This window comes from Lithobates pipiens, unplaced genomic scaffold (assembly GCF_037356315.1).
Source record: "Lithobates pipiens isolate NorthernLeopardFrog02 unplaced genomic scaffold, aLitPip1_a1.2 Scaffold_8, whole genome shotgun sequence".
In the NCBI taxonomy this organism is placed as follows: domain Eukaryota; kingdom Metazoa; phylum Chordata; class Amphibia; order Anura; family Ranidae; genus Lithobates; species Lithobates pipiens.
In genome coordinates this window covers 296428921-296454483 of record NW_027507903.1, presented here as the reverse complement: position 1 = coordinate 296454483, position 25563 = coordinate 296428921, and the positions used below count along the sequence as shown (strand labels likewise).

The window sequence follows — 25563 nt, the reverse complement described above, 5'->3', positions numbered from 1 at the left end:
TTGATTGGGAATGCCTCTCTGGCGTTGTACTGCATGCCATGCACCATGGATGATGTTTGGCCCACCGCTCAAGCGTTGTCATGGCATCTGTGATCAGTGTACCGCAGCGGAAGGGTCTTTGCTGGCGCCTGGAAGGATTAGTCATTTCCAGCACTTCTGGGTTTGGATGCGTTTTTCCTCTTCTATCACCCCTTTGTGACACAATGATGCCTTTACTGATGTCAGCTACACGTATGAGTTGAGTTATTAACAAAATTACTTGCAATTTCAAATCAATTCTATTATTAACATTAGCAATTTTATTATTATAAAGCAACTTTATTTTTTCAGCAGATGTGACCTTGTTATAATATATATATTGTATGGCTTATAAGAGTTGCTGTTTGCGAGTACACACCTTTTATGAATTTTATAAGTTGTTAAAATGTCATTGGTAATGCACTAGATGTGCGCGTCTTCCATTTTTGTCCGTTTTACTTTCCATCAGATCACCCCATCTGAGGAAGTCAGCATATACCCAGTCTTGGGATACGGATGTCCCTGTTGACCTTCACATTAGAAAACCTCTTAGCACTGGAAGTGACATCTTTTTGTGGGAAGGAAGGAAGGAATGTGCAGAGCTGTGCTGTGAATAGATCAGCTCTCTGCTAATCTATTTATAGCACCCACCCGGCAAAAATTTCAGGCTGGTTTTATCTTGGTCGTCGCAGAAAGACATGGGACTTAAGGCTTTGGAGAGAGATAAGAAAACACTACAGATATATGTGCTTAGGTCAAATTTCATGAATCGGGTTTACATCCATTTTAAGGCTGTGATGGAAAACATTGAGGACTGTCTATAGTGGAAAAAGCAGCTGTCACTTCACTTCTTCCCCCCCTTTTTTTTTTGCTCTACTCATGTTCTCTTGCTCGCATTAAAACAAAAAACAGATATGATCGTCATTGGAATTGGGATTTTAGAGGCAAGCAACACAACAATATGTATAAAAAACTTAATTTACTGAAAAAAAAAAAAAAAAAAAAAAGTTTAAAACCATAGAAGTAAAGCATCAATAAAAGAAAACATGATTGTTTTACATGAACATCAGGCTGTACAAAAGTAACAGGCAGTAGGCTTCTCCCTTCAAACTGACGCATTTCAGGTGGGTAACCTTTCTTCAGGGGTATATGATCAAGAAGATATTTGCTTATTTCTATAAGAGAGATATGACAAGACATATATTGCAAGTCATGCAAACATGGGACACAGGCAGGTAATTGAATTACCTACCACCTTAGGATGTGTAGTTATAAAAAAATAAAAATAAAACCCACCGTACTACTGTTGCAGAGGATGTAGTGAAGGAAGGCTCAGGTGGACCAGAGAGGGCGACCATGCCGAGGGCAGACTCCCCAATGGCGCCCCCACGGAGGTCCCCCCAGATTAGGAGGCTGACAGCCGCAGACCCCTATCAGATGGTCGACACTGCAAGTAAAAAACGGACACTCTTTTGGCTGGTTAGAGAGCACATTACCTGTGTCCCCGCAGGAATACAAAGCTCCTATTTGCACAGGGAAAAGGCAGGCTCTTAAACAACGTTGTCCAATAATGGTCACTACCTATAGTGTATAATATATACATAAAGGGGATCAAAGGGTTTGCACAATTCATAGTGCATTAGAGATCCAGATGTACATTTGATGGAGTCAATGCACGATGACATGTGCAAACCATTTGATCCCCTTTATATACAGTGCCTTGCGAAAGTATTCGGCCCCCTTGAACTTTTCAACCTTTTGCCACATTTCAGGCTTCAAACAAAGATATAAAATTTTAAATTTTTTGTGAAGAATCACCAACAAGTGGGACACAATTGTGAAGTGGAACGAAATCTATTGGATATTTTAAAGTTTTTTAGCAAACAAAAAGGCTGAAAAGTGGTGCGTGCAAAATTATTCGGCCCCTTTACTTTCAGTGCAGCAAACTCACTCCAGAAGTTCAGCGAGGATCTCTGAATGATCCAATGTTGTCCTAAATGACTGGTGGTGATAAATAGAATCCGCCTGTGTGTAATCAAGTCTCTGTATAAATGCACCTGCTCTGCGATAGTCTCAGGGTTCTGTTGAAAGCGCAGAGAGCATCATGAAGACCAAGGAACACACCAGGCAGGTCCGTAATACGGTTGTGGAGAAGTTTAAAGCCGGATTTGGATACAAAAAGATTTCACAAGCTTTAAACATCCCAAGGAGCACTGTGCAAGCGATCATTTTGAAATGGAAGGAGTATCAGACCACTGCAAATCTACCAAGACCTGGCCGTCCCTCTAAACTTTCAGCTCAGACAAGGAGAAGACTGATCAGAGATGCAGCCAAGAGGCCCATGATCACTCTGGATGAACTGCAGAGAACTACAGCTGAGGTGGGAGAGTCTGTCCATAGGACAACAATCAGTCGTACACTGCACAAATCTGGCCTTTATGGAAGAATGGCAAGAAGAAAGCCATTTCTCAAAGATATCCATAAAAAGTCTCGTCTAAAGTTTGCCACAAGCCACCTGGGAGACACACCAAACATGTGGAAAAAGGTGCTCTAATCAGATGAAACCAAAATTGAACTTTTTGCCCACAATGCAAAACGATATGTTTGGCGTAAAAGCAACACCACTCATCACCCTCAACACACCATCCCAACTGTCAAACATGGTGGTGGCAGCATCATGGTTTGGGCCTGCTTTTCTTCAGCGGGGACAGGGAAGATGGTTAAAATTGAGGGGAAGATGGATGCAGCCAAATACAGGACCATTCTGGATGAAAACCTGTTGGAGTCTGCAAAAGACCTAAAACTGGGACGGAGATTTATCTTCCAACAAGACAATGAACCCAAACATACAGCAAAATCTACAAAGGAATGGTTCACAAATAAACGTATCCATGTGTTAGAATGGCCAAGTCAAAGTCCAGACCTGAATCCAATCGAGAATCTGTGGAAAGAGCTGAAAACTGCTGTTCACAAACGCTCTCCATCCAACCTCACTGAGCTCGAGCTGTTTTGCAAGGAAGAATGGGCAAGAATTTCAGTCTCTCGATGTGCAAAACTGATAGAGACATACCCCAAGCAACTTGCAGCTGTAATCGCAGCAAAAGGTGGCTCTACAAAGTATTAACGCAAGGGGGCCGAATAATTTCACGCCCCACTTTTCATTTTTTTATTAGTTAAAAAAGTTTCAAAAAATCCAATAGATTTCGTTCCACTTCACAATTGTGTCCCACTTGTTGGTGATTCTTCACAAAAAATAAAAATTTTATATCTTTATGTTTGAAGCCTGAAATGTGGCAAAAGGTTGAAAAGTTCAAGGGGGCCGAATACTTTCGCAAGGCACTGTATACACATTATACACTATTGATAGTGACCCTTAATGGTCAACCATGTTGTTTAAGAGCCTGCCTTTTCCCTGTGCAAATAGGAGCTTTGTATTCCTGCAGGGACACAGGTAATGTGCTCTCTAACCAATCTTTTGGTATATAGCTTTAGCTTAGGGGAATGCATTTTATCAATAGGGTCTCCCCTCTTTTGTTTTGATATAAATTCTGGTTTCCATTTCTCTATAATTTTTTACCTGCAGTGTCCATCATCTGAAAGGGGTCTGCGGCTGGCTCCCTCCTAGTCTGGAAGGACTTACGTGGGGCGCCACTGAGGTGTCTGCCCTCTGCGTGATCACCCTCTCGTCCACCTGAGCCTTGCTTCACTACATCTTCTACAACAATAGTACATGTTTTTTTTATAACTTCACATCCTAAAAGGTGGTAGGTAATTTAATTACCTGCCTGTGTCCCATGTTTGCATATCACTGTGATCTGCTGCCTGCCCCAGTCCCCAGTGCGCCGTTGTCTACGGCTCATGCGCCTTAGACAGCGGTGGCTGTCTTCGGGTAAATATCTCCTAAACCGTACAGGTTTAGAAGATATTTCTTGGACCTACAGGTAAGCCTTAATCTAGGCTTACCTGTAGATCAAAATTGGTTGTAAGGGATTACAACCACTTTAAATTTGATGGTGACAGTTTGTGGACTGCAGTCTTCAAGTAATGCCACAGATTTTTAAACGGGGGTTAAAGTGTTACTAAACCCACAACAGTAAAATCAGTGTGTAAATGTAGTAAAGCATGCTTGTTAAACTCACGGTGGAACCTAAGGGGTTAATCCTCGGTATTGTGTATAAAGGCTGTGTGATCCTGTCTCTCTGACCCTCCTGCTCTTCAACTCCAAACCATCTCCTGATAGAACAGAGCATTAGGGGTCAGGCTGCACATGCTCAGTTTGGTGTGTATTGCTAGAGAGTTTTTTTTTTTTTTTTTTCTTGGGAGAGTACATGTGATCAGCACAAGGCCAATCAGCAAAGTCCAGACAGAGGATCAAGGGAAAATGAAAACTCCTCCTACAAGGTTTAACCAGACACTGAACCGAGTCACAAGAATGCTCTAACTGCTCATGAAAAAAAAAGGTATTAAGCTGTTTATATTTACTAAAATACTAAAATTTCCATGCTCCGAGTACTGGGGGAGACCAAAATATAGTGTATGCAGGGTCCTGGGTTTACTAACACTTTAAAGAGGAAGTAAACTTCCATGTATTGTTTGTACCTATAGGTAAGCCATTAATAAGGCTTACCTATAGGTAGTGTAACTATCTCCTAAACGTGCGCCATTTAGGAGATATTTACTGTAAATGCAGCGGATTCCGTCATCAGCGGATGCGCTCTGAAGGAACACCCACCTGTGTCTTTTCCCACTGACAATTATTTGGCAGAGGGGCAGTAGAATTTCCTTAAGAATTTGACAGTATTTTTCCCCTTTCCGCTTTTCCTTCTATCCTGACAAGTGCTCCAGTCCCTGCTGCAGAGAATCACCCCCATAACAGAACATTACCACCCTCATGCTGTACTGTAGGAATGGTGTTATTTGAATGGTGAACTGTATTGGATTTCTGCCACACATATTGTTTGGTGTTGAAGCCAAATAATTAAATTTTAGTCTCATCTAACCCAATTCAGATAGCGACATGTCTGATACAGCTACCTCAGCTAACAGCTCAGGATCCTCAACTACTCCATCCACCTCACGATCAAAATCAGTGCCTCCGGGCACTTTTTTTTTTAGACCAAATGAGGGGTCGGATGCAGACTCGGCAACAACATCAGACACATGCACTGAAAACTCAAAAAAACAATACACGCAAAGTACACTAAATTTGGTTAACTTGTCATCACATCCACTTGACGAGTATCAGATGGACGTCCTTGCACGTGGCCTCACCTTCTGCCCAGACTCCAATCTGGACAGGTTTGGGGCAGTCAAGGACGTCCATCTTTTCATTTGTAAAATTCTGTTAAAAAATCTTTATGCTAAAAAGACAGGATCTAGAGACTGGACATACCCATTAGGATACACAACCACTTAATCTTATTAGTCAATTAGAGGAACGTGAACCTGAAAACCTCATTGACTGTAGATTTGGAGGCCCTCCTCAGAGTAGATGATGAAACCCCCAGCACTCAAATCAGACAAACCCTTGATCAGTCCTTGAAAAATAAATCTACTATATATCTGTCACCCAGTTCCAATCAAAACGCAGCTGCATTCTTAAGGCTTGTAACTGCGGATATCAGGAAAATGCGTAATTTCCCTAGTTCTCAGACTAATGTTGATCGTGCTGAATGCACTGCACTTGATGCTTTGTCCCATGACAGCAGCATTGTAATCAAACCATCCGACAAGAGTGGCAATGTTGTTGTCATGGACAGCACCCAGTATATTGATGTGTGTATGGATATACTTCGTAATCCTGAGTGGTATCGACCTATTCACCGGTCCCTTCTAGATAAGTTCACAAGGGACTTTTACCTAATGGTGGATACAGCATACCATCACGGTGTGATTAAAAAAACAGATGTGGGAATTTATTTGCACCAGTCATCCAAAAGAGGCAGCTTTTTACGCCCTACCGAAATTACACAAACAACATTTAAAACCCCCGGGCAGACCGATCATATAGGGCTGTGGCAATCTCACTGAAAATCTAAGTAGAGTGGTAGATAGCCATCTAAAACCTCTGGTTACCTGTCTCTTATCCTACGTACGTGACCATTCATTTCTTGCAGAACCTACAGGATCTGTATATTGAGGAGGGAGTACAATTAGTCACCATTGACATGGAGTCACTTTATTGCACTATTCCTCATGACAAAGGTCTTGCGACTATTCGTCACATGTTGATGCAATTTAGTGATTGTGAACCCGCGTATACAGAACTCATTATGATCTCTAGAGTTCATACTTTAACATGATGTTTTTTGCTTTGATGGTTTCCACTACCTCCAGGTACAGGGTGTTGCGATGGGGACTTTTTGTGCCCCATCATACGCCAACCTGTACCTGGTGGAGTGGGAACACTCACTGCTTACTGATGAAGGACTATCCATCTATATGCGTCACGTACTTACGTGGAGACGATATATAGATGACATATTCATCATATGGGATGGCTCTACAGAGCTTTTGCATGAGTTTCTAACTTCAATTAACAACGAGTTTAATCTTACCTTTACTATGTCACATAGTGACACTGAAAGTAATTTCCTAGATGTAACTGTTTAAAAACAAAGAGATGGCAGTTTGTCAAGCCAAATATACCATAAACCCACAGCAGGAAATTCATTGCTTCATGCCACTAGCTTTCATCCGAAGCCTTTACTTATGTCTATCCCCTTTAGCCAATACCTCAGGGTGTGCAGAAATTCCTTCGACAATATTGTCTTCAAAAAGGAAGCAGATAATCTTAAAATACGACTTTTAGAAAGGGGTTATTCCTGTACATGCCTCAAAAAGGCATATCAAAAAACTATTCATTTATCCTGTCAAGAGCTACTTGCAACATAAAAATGCACCTGGGGTGCATTTTCTCCCAAGAGGAGGTGACTTTAATAAGTGCGAACTCAGATGGATCTTTAATTTACTGGTGGCTCAATCGCCTGGGTTAAATGAGGCTTTAAATCCTTTCTCCCAGGATTTACATCAGGGGTGTGTGAGTTGAATCTATAAGAATTCCTTTTTTTTTAGGTCATCATTTTTTTTGTAAACATACCGCTTGTTACTTTTCCTTTTTGCCCACTGGGTGGCTCTACACCATGTGTCTTCCCGACCTGTGCCCCTTTCGCCGACACCCGCTGTGTAAGCCCCCCCCCATGCAGGCTGAGCAGATGACGGAGGATCCGTCTATACTTTGGCCTATATGCACTGGGGGGGGGCTTTTTGATGCGTCTCCGCTACGGTAGATGAAGACTTATGCTGAGAACTCCCCCCGCCGGTTACGCTGATATGTGCGACGCTGTCCCTCCCCTCTGGCCGTGGCCGCGCACCACCGCGTCAGAAAGATCATCAGCTTATACATAGCTGATGCTGTGCTTTTAAGCAATGCCCTGTGTGTTATGATCAGCTGATCGCTAATTGCCACAATCAGGCCGTTCTCATTACTCCACAGCTGATCGGCGGCATGATTAGAACCACCTCCCCCTTACTCTCTTTTGCAGATGATTGGTGGATGCCGGGACAAAGCCGGTATATATGTGCTGACTCACACTTGGTAGTGTCAGTTTGCCGGCTGATGTCCACATCTGTCAATTTAAAGCGAACACTCTGGATATTTTATTACTACCATCCTCACTACCTTCTTTCTCTTCATACAAAATATACTGGGGGATGTTTAAACATGTGGCAGACACCCTTGTATTGAAGCTGCAACACCATACACTATATCAAAAAGAAATTTCTCTTTCCTTTATATGATTGTCTTCACAATAAGAATCTTCTTTTGCGGCACTTATCTGGCGTCTTTTGTAGATGTGATTTGGCGCCTGAGCTGGGGATCCATGTACCACCACCCTCAGTGCACGGTTATGAGGAGTTGTGCGACCAGCATGTACTGCGTCATCTGTATTACTGTATTTACAGTTTCCAATGAGTCTGATATTAGAGTACCTTTGAGGTGAAAATTGTTTTATAATGGATTGTGCATTTTTTTTTCTGATATTGCTGTATATCATAATGCCGCCACTATTACACAATTTCTCATATTTACATTACAGATAAGAAAACAATATCCCAACCTTTCCTTATAATAAACCACCCCTGAAGAAGGAAAATGCACAACGATGCAATAATTTCCGAAACATGCTGGGTTTATGGTTGAATATCCAATCTGCTGACCATACTGTTGTGGATGACACTTTGGAATTGCAAGCTTGGGTTAATTTTTGATACTTTATAAATGTCTACTCATTGATGGATTATTGCAAATTATGATTGTTGGATATTTGCATGCTATATGCACCGTTAACTTTTTTTTTTTTATTGTGTATATTAATAAAGTTGGCAGTAAATATGCCTTTTAATTAACTATCTGATTTATATATACTCCTTATTCTGCCATATAAAAAGTCCAAAGGGGCATCTCCTAAATGCAATTGTTGCATATTTTCTATAATCTCATTTAACCATAACACCTTTTTCCATGTGGCCTCAGAATCTTCAAGGTGTGTTTTGGCAAAGCTCAGTTGTGACTGCATATGGCCTCTGAGAAGCGGCTTTTTTTTTTTTTTTTTTTGCAACCCTCTCATACAAACCATTATTCTTTGTCATAAATTCCTATAAACTGCTTCAGAGTTGCTGTAGGCCTCTTGGTAGCCTCTCTGACCAGTTTGGCTCTTTCATCCAGTTTGGAGCAATGTCCTGATCCAGGGAGGGTCTGTGTTGTACCAAATTGTACCTTTCACTTCTTAGTAATAGGATGTCACTGTGCTTGATAAAGCCTTTGAAAAAAAATGTATATCCGTCTTCTGACTTGTGCCTGTCCACAACTTTGATTGTTTTCTTTAGTTGCACTGCAAGGGACTGAAATTCTCCAGGAAATCTCTTTTCATGTTGGGCTAATCAAAATGACCACTGCTGATCACATTTGAAAGTCAAATGGCTTTGTGTAACATTGAGAAGGTGAAGGCTACACCCCGAGTTAACATTTTTTTTTTTGGGGGGGGGGGGGGGGGTGGGTGTGATGCTATTTACAACTCAGATTCTATTTTGATTTTTCTTGCAGATTGGTGTTATATCTTTCACTTGGAAGTCATAAGTTGCACTAAATAAAGGCAACTGGATAAAACAAAAACTGTGTCTTCATTTCAGGCTGGCAAAGCAACAAAACATGATAATCATTTTAAAAGGAGGAGGAAATCGTTTCTATACCCACTGTATGCATGAACATAAATATGAATGAGCATTCTTGGCGCATGTAAAAAGGCATAAAGTAGCATGTGTTAAAGTGGTAAAAAAAAAAAAAAAAAAAAACACCTGCAAAGCAATAGCATAATGTGCTGGTATGAATCGCATACCAGCACATTATTAAATACTCACCTTGGAATGAAGCTGGGCTGTCAACGCTGAGAGGGCCGACATCCTCCTAGGTCTTACTGCTGGGTTCATGCTCTCCAGCTATGCGATTGGCCGGAGCAGAGATGAAAACACCCGTGGTTTTGGCACGCAGCTCTGAAGGTCTGGCAAGGTATGCTGGACCTTCAGAGCGCATGCGCCGGTGACGCAACTGGCTGCATCCAGGGTAAATATCTCCTAAACGGTGCACGTTTAGGAGATATTTAACTTACAGGTGAGCCCTATTATAAGCTCACCTGTAGGTAAAAATAACCAAGTAGGGTTTACTACCGCTTTAATGCATTTCCCACAGGAAATCACTACTACTATAAGCATAGCAATATTTTCATGAAAAACCTGAAATGTTGTTTTATAGTTATCCCGCTGTAAAAGGGTCACTGAGCTGCATATAGAACAATGGATGCACTGCTGTCAATGAGGACAGCAATATGCAGCACTGAAGTGAACCACCAGAGATGGAACAGCTTTACAAAGTAGTTCCTCTAGTGTCATGCTGCGCATTTCAAAGTTCTTTCTGCAGAGTGCAAAGTAGGGACTTCCTGACAAGATCCTGGTCCAATGTTTTCAAGACTGCGGAATACAGCCCAGACTTCTAAGATGCTCTGATTTAACACTACAGCGTGTAAAACAATGGCTGCACTTTCCCAGAAACAAATGTAATATACGACTACTGTACAGTCTAATGTGGGAAAAAAAAAAGTGATGCACCTTCATATCCAAATAGCATCCACAAGTTTTATCAGGCTTTGTACAACCTGCCCACTGGATCGACGCCTCAAGCACTTATTGAGGCCTACACCGCCTCCTCATGCCTTCCACATTGGATAACTAATAATTATCATATAAGAAAGTACCAGACCCAGACGGCTTCACGCTTAAATACTACCGGCTCTTCTTGCCACACATGTGCCCACTGATGGTAAAAATGTTTGTGGAACCTCAATTGCCCTTCATAGTTCGTAAGGTTGAATAAAGACACCAGTCCATCCAGTTCAACCTGAGTGTCTACCCCTATCCCTGTACATTGCTCCTTGAGCAATTAACCTACCTGCATGTCTTTGGAGTGTGGGAGGAAACCGGAGTACCCGGAGGAAACCCACGCAGGCACAGGGAGAACATGCAAACTCCAGGCAGGTAGTGTTGTGGTTGGGATTCGAACCAGCTACCCTTTTTACTGCTAGGTGAGAGTGCTAACCACTACACCACTGTGCCCCCTTGATACCTTAAAAGCTCACATCTTGGTTATTCCTAACGGTGGGGGCACCCAATAGGAGGGAGGGGCCAGGAGCAGCAAAGAGGGATGGGAAAAAGAGGAGGATTCAGGCTGCTAAAACCAACTGCACAGGGAAGGCAAGTATGACATGTTTGTTATTTTGTTGTTTTTTTTAAAAACAAGACTTTACAATCACTTTAAGCTTTGGCTGGAGAGCGAACAGTTTCAGAGCGAGGTCCCTTTGCTTTGAGCAGTCTGATGCTTCGAAGACCTACCTTTCAATCTTAAAAGGCATCAAACATTGGGACTTACATTGAAAGTGTGTTACTGCAAACGCTCCAATACCCAATACCTCGTTATAGCCGGCCCACACCCCTCTTTACCCCATATCAGGGCAATCCCTACTTTCACCCAGGACTCTAGAGGGGAAGCTCAACGCTTCCAATTCTTCAGTTTCTTGGATTCAGATTACTCGCCATAAATTTTGATGCTGACTGTATCACCGTCCGTTATCTCCTCGACTTTTGGAGTGCCTTACAAATCCGTCACTTTCTGAGCTCCCTCCCACCCCCTGACAGCTTTCGGCGATCAGTAACTGATTAAGAAGCTTTGTATCGAGACAGGCCTCCTTCCTCATGCCCTCTCCCATATGTACTCTCAACCGATTACTCCGAAGATTATACACCCTCCTTTTTGCAGAAATGGGAGGCTGCTTTACAACAACTTTCCATCTGGCCCAACAAAAGCTTACTATCCATTTTGTGCTGAAGTCGTCAATTTGCATGCGTATACAAATAAATAAACTATTTCAAAATTCTTACGAGGTGGTACAGCATTATCAATGGTGCTCCATAAATATTTCCCCAATGTTTCAGACGGATGCTGGAGATGCCAGGAGGGGTGGGGGAGCCGATTACACATTTTTTAGTCCTTCCCTGTCAGGGTTGGGATCAGCCCTTCCTTCTCTGAGCTGGCCGCTCAGCTGTTGGCTAATTGCCAGCTGCCATCTCCACAGTTACTCAGCTGTTGAGGATATCCTGTTCGTCAGTCCTGCCTACTTAAGCCATCCAGTCCAGAGGAGCTCTGCCTTCGCCTTGGTCAACATCACAGAGAAGATCTCCTGCGTGCCCGTTTTAAGACTTGCTTTGCTGACATCCCTTCTGGCTACAGATCCTGCTTGCTGTTTCACTATGTTAATCCCTGATTTTTGGCTTGGCAGACTATCCGTTTCAGTTACTGAACTTTGGCAATGTTTTGACTAGGTTTGTTCTTTTTACTTTTATTATTAAACAAGTGCGATTTAACTGTACTTCTGTCTCGGTCTGATTTCATGCTTTCTGACATGCCCAAAACGAAACCACTTTTGGAAGAAGGTGCATAGAATTCACTGATTATACCCTCCCAGGGGAAGGACTCCATCCATTATATAAAAAATAAAAAAATAAAACACACAAAAAACAATCTTACAACACCTTTTGAACGTCAAGTCAAGCACTGCATTGAGACAGAAAGACACACCCCCCCCCCCCCCCTCTACTTTACAATGGCTCTCAGAAATCAAAGAATTTAATAAGATGGAAGACCTGGTACTCGCAGCTGAAAAAAGCATAAGGGCCTACTCTAAAACTTGGATTCATTGAAACATGTTCACGTTCTCAGACGAGGGCAAAGCCCTTGTCAGAGTGAGCACCTACCCAGTAAATTACGATGTCTTACCCCTCCTTCTTCCAGCGAACCTCCCCCCCAATCCTCTTCCCCATCATGCCCATGCCCCCCCTTTTTAATCCCTCTTAACCCCCCCCTTGGTTTTCTTTTTTTCTCCCCACCCTGTCCTGTTACCCTTATGCATTTCTCCCCCCACACCACAAAAAAATCATAATATTATCCTATGCATTTATATTGTGTTCACATTTACAACTAGTCTGGTCATGCGACTGCGTTGAAGGATTTTGTCCGCCGCTAGCCATATTGCTGCCAGATCTACTATCTGGTTATCGTTTCACACTGTGGTTATTGTACTTTAAGTTTTACTACTATGCCAATGTTGGTATAACAATACAACATTGTACGTTGTATATGTATACTGCCTTTGTTTTTCCATGAATGCTGGATACGCGAAGTAAAGAATATGGGGGGGGGGGGGGGGGGTTGAAATAAATGGAGGTCAACACTGAACTTAAAATAAAAAAATGTCACGTGCAATTCGTACCACAAGAAATAAGCTAGGGGCTGGAATTAAGGTAGCAAAGATAAATCATATTTCGGGTCATAGTTCAGCAACTTCCAATACACATCTTCTTTAAAAGGCATTCCCCTATAATGCCCACTTAAAGCAGTGTCAAGCCGAAAACAGAAACTGAATATATTGCAACTTACCAATGCTTAAATGTGGTGGCTGCATGCGTTTTTTTTGTGGTTTTGTTTTTTCAGCCAACACACTTCCTGTCTTAGGGAGTCTCCATTCTGGATGGAGGACCAAGAGACATGTTGGGACAGCAGCATTATTGGTCTGAAGAAGGTAATGTTAGGCAGCCTAAAGAGGAATCAGTTTTTTATATTCAAAAGACCTGAACGGAGAAAAAAAAAAAAAAAAAAAAAAAAAAAAAAAAGGACTAGTTTCCCCCATCCTCGCAGTCTAAATACACCGACCAGCGCTGCAGGAATGGGGAAAATCCAACAGGGTGGTTGTAGAGAAGTCGGTCTGTAGATTGACTTCTCTACAATCTCAGTGCCCATACGTGGATCGAAATTTGGGCAGCCCCTGCTGAAGCAGCCGAATTTGAATCCATGTATGGCCAGCTTTAGACTAGAAGATTTACTGTATATGGACTTAACAAACCTAAGCAATTACTAAGCAATTACAGCAACAGTTTATTTGGGGGGGGGGGGGGGGGGGGGGGTTAAAGGCGTCACATAAATTAATAAAAAGTTGACCATTGTAAGTGCCTCTGTCAGTTTAAAATGGTTTGTCTCAACCTCTTGCTTGATGGTTTGGTCTGGTAAAGCAAGAACTAAAACAACAGACTTACTGGCATGTTCTAGCAAAATAAATAAATCACTAGCCAACAAAAAAAATAAAAATTCTAGGAATTGGTGAAAAGCCACCATAAATATATATTTCTGGTTACGGGTCTAGTACTGCATTCGGGTAATAATGCTTATTGATACAAACATGTCTAAATAAAAAATAAAATAAAAAAAGAGAAGGTATAAAAAAAATAAAATTATATATTATAAATTTAATATATACATACATATATACACACACACACACACACACACACAGTAAGTGAGTACACCCCTCACATGTGTAGATTTTTATTTTTATACTTGCCAGCAAATAGGAACAAAGTATCCTTGGATATCACATTACAGAGTGATTAAAGCCCCAAACACACCATCAGATTTTCTGCTGATTTTTGTCTTCAGATTTACCAAAACCATGTAGTGAAAGGGCCTGCCTGATTGCATACACATTGAAACTCCTGAGGTTTTACCTCATATTATATGGTTTTGGTAAATCTGAAGGAAAAAATCTGAAGCAAATCTGATAGTGTGTATGAGGCTTTAGGATAACAAGACAGTTAACGTACTCATTGGGAAGACCAGGATCATGGCTGAAGCAAAAATAAAATTTGACGCAAAGGGCTTTCCTATAAAAAGTGATCCAAGGGGCTCTACAGCTGCCTGATTGTTTTTACAGGGGCAGAACAGCGGCCCAAGATTCATTGGTGTCAGCGTGATAACTGTTCTTTTCCAAGAGGACTTCCTTATATAGACAGAATCTCCTCCAGTCTGTGCCTGCATTGCCCATCTTCTCCTTCGGCACCTGACACCTCTATCAGTTTACAGGTGTCCTGTAATAAGATTTCCCCCCCGAGTGCAGCCACCTAGCTATACCCTTAACCACAATCCAGTGATCTTAACAGTGCAGCCAAGCTCAGAGGTGCACAGCCTTCCTCCAGAAAACAGTTTGTTCTGCGCATGTGCTACCCAACTTCATTTTGGAAAGCCATATTCAATCGCCTGATAATAGTAAAGCTTTCACCAGGAACACCAGGGATTTCTCAGAAAGGAGGCAATATAAATTGAACAGGATACTCTCATACAATTACATGGTACAGTAGGCACATATCAGGAATATGAATTGTTGGGGCTAACGCTTTCAGTAAACCTTTTCTGGAAAAAACACAGGGAGGTCCACAGCTGACCTTCACGTGAAGATACTAGTTGGCTATTACAATGACCCTATGCTTTCAAAAGATTGGGACACAGACTTGGAAGAATAATGCCCATCAAGAGAGTCAGAGTAAAGTACCCCCCCTGCATATATGTTCCAGATCAGTGACAAAGTATAGTAGCAAGAGGCAAGCACAACTATCAGGTAACTAGCATTTCGTTAAAGCAAAAACGCTTCTGAAGAGAAACATGGACGGGGCCATTGCTACATCTCCTAAAACTGTAGAGACACATTATCAGCCGCATAGGACGTGCACTGTTTGCAAAGGGTCGGCGGAAGTAAACCTGAATTAGGAGGAGCAGTAAAGCACAAACATTAGGGTCTATTCACACCAGACCAACGTGCCATTCAGTGCTAAAAGATAGGTCCTGTTTCATTTCTTTGAAATTGCAGATTTTGATTTGTGTGTAGTGGTGCATGCCGTGCAATCAACAATGAAGGCAAAGCACATATACAAGTTACGTAAATGTGTACTGTGATGTGGACAAGCTATAATGCAAATTCTATGTATAAAAAAAATAAAAATACTATAGGATTGCATATATGATTAAAACAAATTCACAGAAACCAAGTTTTAAGTACATTAACAGGATTATTCCTACCAAGCAGATTTATTTCATTTACTTTAATCCGTGGGATTTTACCTGCATTTAATGCAATACAGCAGTGGTCATCAACCCTGTCCTCAGGGCCCACTAACAGGCCAGGTTTGCAAGATAACAAATACCGTATTTATCGGCGTATAACACGCACCCCAAGTTTAGGAGGGAAGTTTAACCAGTTGCCGACCGCCGCACGCCGATGTACGTCGGTACAATGGCACGGGCAGGCATAAGGACATACATGTACGTCCCTTGCCTCCCGCGGGTCGGGGGCCCGATCGGGCCCCCGCCCGGTGCCTGCGGCGGTCGGTATTCGTACGGGAGCGATCCCGGACGAGGGGACGGCCATTCATTCATGGCCACCCCCTCGCGATCGCTCCCGACGAATAGAAATCCCCGGTGACATCACTTCCTCTCCTGTAATGTAAACACAGGAGAGGAAGTGATGTATTCTCTCCTCCGTGTCGGTATTTTTCGTTCCGACACGGAGGAGAGCGGATCAGTAAGTTGCACCAACACTCACACACACAGTAGAACATGCCAGGCACACTCACACCCCCCCTTTACCCCCCGATCACCCCCCCAATTACCCCTGCCCCCCAGTCACAGTGACACCAATGTCATTTTTTTTTTTTTTTTTTGCATTGGTGTCATTTGTGACTGTAATAACTGTTAGGGCAGTTAGAGTTAGCCCCCTTTAGTTCTAATGTACCCCCCTAACCCCCCCAATAAAGGTTTAACCCCGTGATCACCCCCCGTCGCCAGTGTCACTAAGGCTGGGTTCACATTGCAGCGGTTTATGAGAACGAATGTGATTCGCACCGCACTGCAGTGCAAATCACATCCGATCTCTGTGCGATTCGAGTTCAGCCATTCGCCGCACCCGCCGCACCCGCCACACCCGCCGCACCCGCCGCAAATTCGCACGGGACCCTTTTTTTGGCCCGCAGCAGAATCGGATCGCATGGGTGTTCACACCATGCGATCCGAGTTTGCAGATCGCACTGCGATATGCGAACTGATCTGGGGGTGTCAGTAACATTTCACTGACACTCCCAGCAGTTCGCATAGGGCAGTGTGAACTGCCGCCGGGAGGCATGCGATGCGGGAACCCGCCGCGGATTCGCGGCGTTTCCGCATCGCTCCAGTGTGAACCCAGCCTAATAAGCGATCATTTTTCTGATCGCCGTATTAGTGTCACAGGTGACGCTAGTTAGGCAGGTAGGTATTTAGGTTCGCCGCAGCTTTTTATAGCGCCAGGGACCCCCATATACTACCGCATAAAGCCCCCTGATTGCCCCCTAGTTAACCCTTTCACCAGTGATCACCATATAACTGTTACAGGTGACGCTGGTTGGTTAGTTATTTTTTTATAGTTTCAGGGCACCCGCCATTTATTACCTAATAAAGGTTTAACCCCCTGATCACCCGGCGGGTGTCATTTGTGACTAATAACTGTTAGGGCAGTTAGGGTTAGCCCCCTTTAGTTCTAAGGTACCCCCCTAACCCCCCCAATAAAGGTTTAACCCCGTGATCACCCCCCGTCGCCAGTGTCACTAAGGCTGGGTTCACATTGCAGCGGTTTATGAGAACGGATGTGATTCGCACCGCACTGCAGTGCAAATCACATCCGATCTCTGTGCGATTCGAGTTCAGCCATTCGCCGCACCCGCCGCACCCGCCGCAAATTCGCACGGGACCCTTTTTTTGGCCCGCAGCAGAATCGGATCGCATGGGTGTTCACACCATGCGATCCGAGTTTGCAGATCGCACTGCGATATGCGAACTGATCTGGGGGTGTCAGTAACATTTCAATGACACTCCCAGCAGTTCGCATAGGGCAGTGTGAACTGCCGCCGGGAGGCATGCGATGCGGGAACCCGCCGCGCATTCGTGGCGTTCCCGCATCGCTCCAGTGTGAACCCAGCCTAATAAGCGATCGTTTTTCTGATCGCTGTATTAGTGTCACAGGTGACGCTAGTTAGGCAGGTAGGTATTTAGGTTCGCTGCAGCTTTTTATAGCGCCAGGGACCCCCATATACTACCGCATAAAGCCCCCTGATTGCCCCCTAGTTAACCCTTTCACCAGTGATCACCATATAACTGTTACAGGTGACGCTGGTTGGTTAGTTATTTTTTTATAGTTTCAGGGCACCCGCCATTTATTACCTAGTCTCACTAGTGTACCCCTAAATTTAGGGGTGTCTACTTTCCAAAATGGGGTCATTTGGGGGGGGTTTGTGCCATCTTGGCATTTTATGGCCTTCAAAACTGTAACGCCCTTAGAAAGCCTGAAGGCGGTGCTTGGTTTTCGGGGCCCCGTACGCGGCTAGGCTCCCAAAAAGTCCCACATATGTGGTATCCCCGTACTCAGGAGAAGCAGCAGAATTTATTTTGGGGTGTCATTTCACATATGCCCATGGCATGCATGAGCAATATATCATTTAGTGACAACTTTGTTAAAAAAAAAAAAAAAAAAAAAAAAGTTTGTAATTTTCCCGCAACTTGTGGCAAAATATAAAATATTCCATGAACTCAACATGCCTCTCAGCAAATAGCTTGGGGTGTCTACTTTCTAAAATGGGGTCATTTGTGGGGGTTTTGTGCCATCTTGGCATTTTATGGCCTTCAAAACTGTAATAGGTAGTGAGAAGTGAACTCAAAAATTTACGCCCTTAGAAAGCCTGAAGGCGGTGCTTGGTTTTCGGGGCCCTGTACGCGGCTAGGCTCCCAAAAAGTCCCACATATGTGGTAACCCCATACTCAGGAGAAGCAGCAGAATTTATTTTGGGGTGTCATTTCACATACGCCCATAGCATGTGTGAGCAATATATCATTTAGTGACAACTTTGTGTAAAAAAAAAAAAAATTTTTTTTTTTGTCATTATTCAATCGCTTGAGGCAAAAAAATAAAATATTCAATGGGCTCAACATGCCTCTTATCAATTTCCTTAGGGGGTCTACTTTCCAAAATGGGGTCATTTGGGGGGGTTTTGTACTGCCCTGCCATTTTAGCACCTCAAGAAATGAGATAGGCAGTCGTAAACTAAAAGCTGCGTAAATTCCAGAAAACGTACCTTAGTTTGTAGATGTGACAACTTTTGCGCAAACCAATAAATATACAATTATTGACTTTTTTTTTACCAAAGACATGTGGCTGAATACATTTTGGCCTAAATGTATGACTAAAATTGAGTTTATTGGATTTTTCTAATAACAAAAAGTAGAAAATATCATTTTTTTTCAAAATTTGCGGTCTTTTTACGTTTATATCGCAAAAAATAAAAATCGCAGAGGCAATCAAATACCATCAAAAGAAAGCTCTATTTGTGGGAAGAAAAGGACGCAAATTTTGTTTGGGTACAACATTGCATGACCGCGCAATTACCAGTTAAAGCAGCGCAGTGCCAAAGTGTAAAAAGACCTCTGGTCATTTACCAGCAAAATGGTCCGGTCTGAAAGTGGTTAAGGGGGAAGAAAAAAAAAAAAAAAAAAAAACTTACATTTATATGCCCATCAGTGTCCATCTGCAGCCTTGTCAGTGTCATCTGCAGCCGTGTCCACCATTGCAGCATTGTCATGCAGCCTTATGCAACCTTGTCCACCATTGCAGCTTTGTCCACCATTGCAGCCTTGTCCATTTTATTTGTCTTTTTTATTTTTTTTAAATGCCGCCGCTGAGATACAGAGCCGGATGTGCATCTCGGCGGCGTGCGGTAGTTCTCGGCAGCCTCAGGTCGCCTCCGGCTTTCCTCGGCGGCCGGAAGCCGCAGAGAAAAGGCAAAAGCGGCCGAAAGCTGCAGAGACCGGCTGAAAGCCGCCCAGAGGCTCAGAACTGCGGGGGATCAGTGTATAACACGCACACACGATTTTCCCCTGATTTTAAGGGGAAAAAAAGTGCGTGTTATACGCCGATAAATACGTTACATCACAGGTGATATCACTTGCTGCTCAGTGATTGTAGTATTCTAGTCTGCATCTCCCCAAGGTAATACATAAAACCTGGCCTGATAGTGGGCCCTGAGGACAGAGTTGATGACCACTGCAATACAATATTTCTTGCAGCTTACAGCTGCTCTCAACAAATTCCATGTACAGAACACATAACATTATAACATTAGCCTTTGCTGTCTGTATAGCTCATTGGCAACTTTAAAATAATTTATCTCTATATATTGTACCTATGCCAGGAAAACCATGGAAATGAATCACATCTTCTCTTAATCCTCTCACTACCCTTCTACCTTACTGTGAAATAGAACATAAATCCATCATGTGCTTTCCTAATTGAAGAAATATGCAAATGTACAAGGAACAGAAACATGCTCCTCTTAGCGCTGCAATGAAGGTCACCAACATTTTTCCTACATACCCCAAGGCACACTAGATAAATAGAAAAGGTTAGTGAACTGGAAATATGCCCTTGTTGCGTCAAAACTCCGGAAACTGTAATGGATTTCAACAACTGTATTGTGGCTGCTGTTACACTTCCCAGCAGCTTGTTTCCTCTTGTTCTTTGGGTCATAAAAAGAGGGCATTTCCCAATAAAACCCAGATCTCCTGACAACCAGAAAAACAATGCTAAACACACACTACACAGATTTCGATGAATAAAATGAATTACAGCTTTTGCGACATACAAGATGAGTTAATACGTTTACAAAGTTAAAGAGAACCTGTTAGAAAGAAAGAAAAGAAGTCACAGGTAAAAAAAAAAAAAAAAAAAAAAAAAAAGAACACACCATATTTTTAATTCTTACTTGCAGTGTTTTTTGTTTTTTTTCTAGCTCTAATAACCACTTCCGGACAACACACTGTCGTTATACATAGGCTGTTTAAAGAGGAATATCGATGTTATGGCAGCAGGTCCGGTTTCAGATAAAAGTGGTCTCTGCAGCAGATTCGCCATGAGATCACTTTTATCGGCAGCGGGAGAGGGGCCCCCCTCCCTCCGCCGTTTACCAGATCCGCTGGCAGCAGTGGAGGCGGTTGGATCTTCACCCTTGCTGGGCATGGAAACGAGTGAGGGGAAGATGGCCCCCACCCGTCTCCATAACAATGCAGAGCAGAAGCGAAATCAAAAACGTCACTTCCGCTCATAGCTCTTAAAGGGCCATTTTTCTTATTGCATTTTAGTGTAAATATGAGATCCGGGGTCTTTTTGATCCAAGATCTCATATTTAAGAGGTCCTTTCATGCCTTTTTTCCATTACAAGGGATGTTTACATTCCTTGTAATATGAATAAGTGACAATTTTTTTTTTTTTTTTTTTTTAAACAGTGCAAAAATAAAAATTAAAGATAAAATAAATAAGAAAAAAACAAAACATTTTTAAACGTACCCCGTCCCGACATGCTTGTGTGCAGAAGCGACCGCATATGTGAGTAGCGCCCGAATATGAAAACGGCAGTCAAACCACACATTTGAGGTATCACCGTGATCGGTGGAGCAATAATTCTAGCCCTAGATCTCCTCGAACGTAAAACATGCAACCTGTAGATTTTTTTAAATGTCGCTTATGGAGATTTGAGGGTAACTGTTTGACGCCATTCCACTTGCGGGCGCAATTTTCAAGTGTGACATGTTGGGTATCAATTTACTCAGAGTAACATCTTTCAGAAAAAAATTGGGCTAATTTTACTGTTGTCTTATTTTTTTTATTTTTATTTTTTTTTATTTTTTTTTCCCCAAAAAAAGTGCGCTTCTAAGACCGCTGAGCAAATACGGTGTGACAGAAAGTATTGCAAAGACCGCCATTTTATTCTCTAGGGTGTTAGAAAAAAAATGTATAATGTTTGGGGGTTTTAAGTAATTTTCTAGCAAAACAAAAAAAAAGTTTTTAACTGTCCTTAAGTCGTTAATGATACTTTGTATTCACTTGCAGAGCCTTTCAAATTCCCAGAAAATTTGACCATTTCAAAAAGTCAAATCTCTAGCACAGCCCCCTCCCACTTTGTCTGTTATATCCCTCTCCACATCGGGAAGTATCCAAATACTGTCTGTGCTCATCACATAACCTTTTACATAGCTGCTAAGTACTGCGCAATGGGGATTACTACAGAGCATCAATTGAGTCTGCTGGAGCTGCTAACATTTAATTCAAGACAGTAATGCCCAGCAGTAGTCTCAGGGCTTTTGGATGTCTACACAAGGGAAGTTTACAGGCTAATAACATGCAGTGATAAGTAGCCAAGCAGAGTCGGAAACCACTGAAGTGGTTTATCTCAATTAAAGACTCTACATGTAATAAATAGAGGTGCACTGAGTGGAAACTTTGGTTCCGAAACCGAAAATGTAGGATGCACTTAGCCGAAATCGAAAATATTAATATTTTTATATATAAATTGTATTATATTCGACATTTAAATTAATATCATCAATTTAAATTAATATGAATTTATTGTTGGTCATTATTGGCACCTTTTGGTGCAAGAAAAGCTCAAGAAAATACAGTCAGCAGACTAACCCTCTCTTGTATCATGTCTGCAATCTTTAGAAACGCAAACGCATTGCTAATAGTATTAGCAAAATTTCCATTCGGTGCACCTCTAGCAGACATGATAAGGAAATGGTCAGAGACTGCAGACATGATACAAGAGACCAATGCAGCCTTATCAGTGTCCATAGGATGCAGCCTCACCAGTGCCAGGATCAGAGCGGCAATCTCCTGCTGTATCACAGAGATGGATTTGAATTGCCTGGGCTGGGCGGCCGTAGTAACAAAGTCTCCTATGATACACGTCACACCGATTAAATTTCAAGGCACTGGATCAGTGTACCGTCTATCATAAGAGGCAGGACTTTGTTACTACGACTGCCGAACAACAGCACTGTGACAGAGGGAGATCGCTGCTCTGCATGACAAGGAAAGGAGGGAAAGGATGAGGGAGGGGAAGAACTCTGACTGGGGTGCGCCAGGATGATACCCCGGCAATGTGCGGCACTCGGAGCAGATCACCCCCTTTCTAGGTGCCATTATCGGCATCTTTTTTTTTTCTTTTGACCGAATGGAAAAAACAAATTTTCAGGCAATATGTTTCAGAGGCTGAAAGAACGGTTTACCTCTAGTAACCAAATTAAAAAAAAGAGCAAGCAAAAAAAAAGTCAAAAAATACAGTTTAAATTTGAAGTCTTGTAAATATCATGCACACTGAAATTCAGAGAGTTCAGTTGCATCTAAAGCTGGCCATACATGGATCGAAATTCAGCCAGTTCAGCAAGGACAGGACAAAATTTGATTCATGTATTGGCAGGCCGATTTGTACCAATGTCGAGATAGGGATCGACTGCGACAATCACCCTATTGGATTTTTCTTCATGCGATTACTGTCAGCAGCTATAGCTGCTAGCAGTAATCATTGTGTTCTGCCAGCCGGAAAAGCTCCCTGCACCCCCTGCTGGCAAAACACAATAGTACTGCAGGAGGCATCGACCTGTGGTGGAAAGTAAGAAAGTCAAGTAATTTATGGGCTGCTTAAAGTAGAACTACAGGCAAAAAAAAGTTTTTTGCAAAGCACATTGCGCTTTGTGAATGGCCCGGCAGCGGGCGAGGGAGGGGGGTTGAACTTCCTGCTGACTTCGCTGCAATGAGATCACTCGGAAGTGGGGGCAGGTACCTGTCATAAATCAGGTAATAGGACCCCCCCGCAAAAAGGTGCTAAATGTGTCAGCGGAGAGGGGGGGGGGGGGGGAGGCATGACGTTAAGGGTTCAGCTTTAGAAAAATAAAAACACAAAAACATATGGTTTATGGTAGTGGTTTTGCACAGAGCAGCCTCGATCCTCCTCTTTCTGGGTCACCCACCAGCACTCCTGGCTCCTCTCCCCTTGACCAGTGTCCCAAAAAGCTTGCTATGGTGGCACTAGTGAATTTTATGCGTCTATAAGACACTTAGAGCAGTGGCTCGACCCATGCCGCTCCCCACACTTGGTTCACTGTGATTGACAGAAGTAGGAGCCAATGGCTGCTATCTCAGCCAATGAGGAGAGGGAGTGCCGGGACAGCCGAGGCTCTCGTGCACATGGCTGGATTGAGAGGGAGCTCAGGTGAGTACTAGAGGGGGCTGTGGGGGCGCAGCACATAGGTTTTTTTACCTTCATGCATAGAACCACTTTAATTTTCATAAAATAATGCATGTTTAGATGTGTGTAGTGTTTAACTGTAACAGTCTAAATATGCCTTAAAAAAAAAAGAAAAAAAAAAAAACGCCTTTGTCGATCGAAAATTTTCATACAATTAGTACGATCCCAGGTTTTAACTTGCTGTGAAATGTTGAGAAAAATTGGACAATCATTCACCCGATTTTCTTATAGGGTGTAACCCACTTAACACAATATATAAAAAAAAAAAAAAAACAATAAAGCACAACAGAGTGAAAAACAATATAAAATTGTGCTCATAAGTTTACATACCCCGATAGAATTTATGATCTTTTGAACATTTTCCAGAGAATATGAATGATAACAAAAACTTTTCTTTCACTCATGGTTAGTGTTTGGCTGAAGCCATTTATTATTAATCAACTGTGTGTATATTATATATGCGTTTTTAAATCATAATCACAACAGAAACTACCCAAATGATCCTGATCGAAAGTTTACATACCCAATTTCTTAATACCGTGTATTGCCCCCTATAACATCAATGACAGCTTGAAGTCTTTTGTGGTATTTGTGGATAAGGCTCTTTATCTTCTCAGTGGGCCATATGGTAAAGTTGTCCATTCCTCTTGGCAAAAAGCCTCCAGTACCTGTAAATTCTTGGGCTGTCTTGCATGAACTGCACATTTGAGATCTCCCCAGAGTGGCTCAATGATAATTGAGGTCAGGGGCCTGAGATGGCCACTCGAGAACCTTCACTTTATTCTGGTGTAGCCAATGACAGGTCGACTTGGCCTTCTGTTTTGGATCATTGTCATGTTGGAATGTCCAAGTACGTCCCATGCGCAGCTTCCTGGTTGATGAATGCAAATGTTTTTATAGTATTTTTTTTTTATAACATACTGCATTCATCTTGCCATCAATTTTGACCAAATTTCATGTGCCTTTGTAGCTCACACATCCCCAAATCATTAGCGAGCCACCTCCGTGTTTCAGTAGGAATGGTGTACCTTTTATCATAGGCCTTGTTGACTTCTCTCTAAATGTAGCGTTTATGGTTGTGGCCAAAAAACTCAATTTTGGTCTCATCAATCCAAATGACTTGGTGCCAGAAGGTTTGAGGCTTGTCTCTGTGCTGTTTGGCGTATTGTAAGCGGGATATTTTGTGACATTGGCATAGTAATGGCTTTCTTCTGGCAACTCGAACATGCTGCCCATCTTTCTTCAAGTGCCTCCTTATTGTGCATCTTGAAACAGCCACACCACATGTTTTCAGAGAGTCCTGTATTTCACCTGAAGTTATTTGTGGGTTTTTCTTTGAAACCCAAAACAATTTTCCTGGCAGTTGTGGCTGAAATTTTAGTTGGTCTACCTGACCATGGTTTGGTTTTAACTTCATTTTCCACTTTTTGATTAGAGTTTGAAAACGAATGACTGCCATTCTCAATTCCTTGGATATCTTTTTATATCCCTTTCCTGTTTTATACAGTTTAACTACCTTTTCTCGCAGATCCTTTGACAAATCTTTTGCCTTCCCATGACTCAGAATCCAGAAACGTCTGTGCAGCACTGGATGAAAGATGCAAGGGTCTGTCAGGAGTGCAGAAACGCATTGACCTTTTAGACACACACACACCAATTACAAGTAAACTGATCACAGGTGAGGATGGTTATTTTTAATAGCCATTCAAACCCCTTTGTGTCAACTTGTGTGCATGTTACAACTGCAAGATTAATCATCAAGAATCGTTATCGTGATTTTTTTTTCCCGTTGCGATCTCAACAAAGGGTTCCCTGATCTTCCCGATCTTTGGTATGCAGAGAATTTTCTCTCTGCTCTCAGCCTTCAAAAGTCAAAGTCTGGGCAGCCTGCCAAGTTTTAAAACATTCTATCAGTGGAATGTTAAGTCTAAACATTGTATCCTTTGTCTTTTA

The 25563-nt window shown here is 42.4% G+C and overlaps 1 protein-coding gene across 5 annotated transcripts in view; it reads right to left on the bottom strand.

Moving 5' to 3' along the window:
• Window positions 1-25563, bottom strand: part of FAM193B (family with sequence similarity 193 member B) — a 110563-nt gene that overhangs the window by 46285 nt on the left and 38715 nt on the right. The gene's annotated exons all lie outside the window — the stretch shown is intronic.